This window comes from Anneissia japonica, unplaced genomic scaffold (assembly GCF_011630105.1).
Source record: "Anneissia japonica isolate Jap-2015-1 unplaced genomic scaffold, ASM1163010v1 scaffold670_len1213532_cov191, whole genome shotgun sequence".
Lineage (NCBI taxonomy): Eukaryota > Metazoa > Echinodermata > Crinoidea > Comatulida > Comatulidae > Anneissia > Anneissia japonica.
In genome coordinates this window covers 500178-503411 of record NW_022693499.1, presented here as the reverse complement: position 1 = coordinate 503411, position 3234 = coordinate 500178, and the positions used below count along the sequence as shown (strand labels likewise).

The following is a 3234-nucleotide window of genomic DNA, read 5'->3' as shown; positions in this document are numbered from 1 at the left end:
CCAATAAAGTGCATAACAATGGTGTACGTACACATGCTACCTCATCACTTAGCGTATGCTTGTAAGGATACTCTCGTGAAAATGACGAAACCTTAACCTGTCTTTTCAATGGTGAAATAATCACAAAAATACTTTTATTCACTTTAGCATAGGCTAACTCTGTAAATCCGTTTTGTGAAGCATTTGACCGCCATTGTACGAAACATATTTTACCTTCAAAATGTCAATATAAATTGTGTTGGTGGATTTTATAGCGAATTCAACTAAGGACATTGTTTATCGTTCAATCATAGTTGTCAAAGCAGGCTTAAATATGAAATGGGAGGCTCTTAATAATGAGCACGATGTGCCATGTTTATAGGATTACCGTAAATATATACAACTTTAACAACTTAGCATGACGTTAAAAGTATTTTAACAAAACTCTTTGATGATTTGCTGTTGAAAAATAACCTTTCTTTTATATCAGTGTTTTACTGTGACATCCACTGAACCAGAATTTGTTATTATATGACTATTACAGGGAATTCTTCTACTTGCCTGTCATTAGATTATTCTATCGATCGTGATGTTATGAAAACCAGGTATCTAATTGCTGGTCCGTAAAAAGCGCATGCGCAACATGTATGAGACAAGTTATTGCGATTGGTAGTTGCTTAGCAGACTCCATCCACTGCGCATCTTCAGCTGCTTGTCCATCGACGCGTTCGTTTGCAAACTATAGGTATGTACAAACCAGAACTTTTCTATTTATTTTTAAAAATAAACTAAGATTTGTAAAACATTTTCATGAGCTAGAATTTGCAACTACAAGTATAGTGTCTATTCCTGAAGATGAACTAATAAAGTTCGAAATATAAAATCAATAATGGCTTGTATCACGACTTTTTTCGGAGTTTGTTTCATACTATCTAGTGTCTATGTACTGTCGGTCTATAAACATTATATTGAAATATGTATATGTACTCTATATATGCGGTATATATATTATATAGAAATGCATATAGGATATAAAGAGGAAAAATTGAAATACTGAAAAGAAATGGTTGCCTGGGAAACAGTAACTTGATCATGGATGAGAATCAACAACAATCAGCAACACAATCTTGGTATATATACTGTCTCTTATACACATCTAGATGTGTATAAGAGACAGATGTATATATATATGTATATATATATATATCCTTAGCCCTTAGTGCATCGCAACAATAATTTACACGAACCACTGCCTTTTTGTTCAGATAGTAACCTGGTTAACACATACAGTGCATGCAGTTAATTGCTTCTAGGTAACCATGTAGACTGCAACTACTACCTGTACAAATATTGTCTGGAATGGTAGATAATTGAGGTTGAAAATTGTCCCAGTCAACACAATAGAGGCCAGTGTCTCATAAACTGGCTCTTCAATTAGCAAACACGGGTTCGAATCTCGACGACAAAGTAACAATTATAGGAACTGTAACATGAGTAGACAATAGTGCAACAACAGTTAGTATCGCATTGCATGTACTAGTCAAACAATATCAATACAATTTCGATGTGTTACTAAGCGTTAGCTCGGTGGTTTAGTGGCTATGACACCAGGCTAGTTCTTTAGGTCGTGGGTTCGTTTCCCACATGAATCACTCGCAATTATCTTTTTCTGAAGTATTTGAAAACGTACTTAGTATTCAGTACGATAATATAAATGTAACCACCAATATTCGTAGGATTTGAACACTGTAGCCCTGAACTTTTAGATGTTCTACAAATTGAACTATGAAGACAAACTGATATACTTCCTCATATATTCCCATTATAGGAAACCATATTATTGTCAAAATAGTGTTAGTATGCAATAAACAGATTGAAGCCTAAGATCATATAATATCAAACTACGTATTATATGAGGTAGCCCATCCAGTGGGACAGGGTAATAAAAATGCTATTATAGTGGTTTACAATATAAGGCTGCATATAGACCTGTTCTTCAGTATGACTAATGTATAAGTGCACTTAATATTTATTTTTTTTATTCAGTAAATAACATTTTTTTTCTATTTCACATAATTAATATATTTTTGCATTAATTAAAATACGAAAGTAAAAAGATAAATATTGAGAGAAGTTGTCCATTAATGATTAGGCCTAATAGCCTTCCTTTATTTCTACACAATAGCGTCTCTGATTTACATCGATTTTACATAACGTTTATAGCCATTTGTATTTTAAATACAATGGACAGCAATTTATTAAGTATACTTTATATCCATCTAAAAATATTAATAAAAAAAAACTCTGTGTTTTTATTATTGATCTATAAATACTAGTAGTTAAATAATACATAATTATAAAGCGTATTGAACCTTGTATTAAGTCATATTGTGTGCGCATGCTCAATAAGACTTCCCGTCAATAATGAACAACGTATTTAATTATTGAAGGCAATGGAAGCTGGCTTTGACCAGAACACAAGTGCTACAACGGCGATTACATTCATCAATATTGTTCGGCAAATGTTTCAGAAAGCATACGGGTTGAAATGTGAGTCCTTGACTATAGTAATTTTACCATGAGTAACATAAATACAGAGGCCTAGATATATTAGGAAAAAAATGACTGTGCCAAGTAGAAAACGCGTTGATAGAATTCTTTGTAAGACTTAAGGACTAAGTTTAAACTTATTCCTCCATTGTAAGACGGACGAACCTCTGAGTTAGGATTCGGAAATATCTTTATTTATTTAATAATTTATTTTTCGTTCAGCTTTAGGCTCTAGGGCCAAGGGCATGCCAAACAGTGAACTTAATTATTATTAAAAAAAAGTCTCGAGTTAGGAAGCCTAGGAAGGGGAGTTGATTTAGACGTGAGAAAATACCCTTTACCATGAGAGGAATTGAACCCAGGACCCTGGGATTAGAAAGCAAGCATCTTAACCACCAGATTATTCAACTTCACTTAACAGTATACCATAAGTGTCTCTGACCCCACATTTTAATGATCTAAGACTGTTTAAATGTAACATCCTCGTGTATTCATCTAGGGTCAGTGGCGTATCTAGAGGAGGATCTAGATGTGTATAAGAGACAGTATGTACTCTATATATGCGGTATATATATTATATAGAAATGCATATAGGATATAAAGAGGAAAAATTGAAATACTGAAAAGAAATGGTTGCCTGCTAAACAGTAACTTGATCATGGATGAGAATCAACAACAATCAGCAACACAATCTTGGTATATATA

The 3234-nt window shown here is 33.2% G+C and overlaps 1 protein-coding gene across 1 annotated transcript in view; it reads left to right on the top strand.

Moving 5' to 3' along the window:
• Positions 1–523: 523 nt before the first annotated feature.
• Positions 524–3234, top strand: part of LOC117100754 (glycine receptor subunit alpha-4-like) — a 25239-nt gene continuing 22528 nt past the window's right edge. The window contains exon 1 of the mRNA XM_033240552.1: positions 524–724. The gene's annotated coding sequence lies outside the window, so the exon portion shown is untranslated. The remainder of the gene's footprint in view (positions 725–3234) is intronic.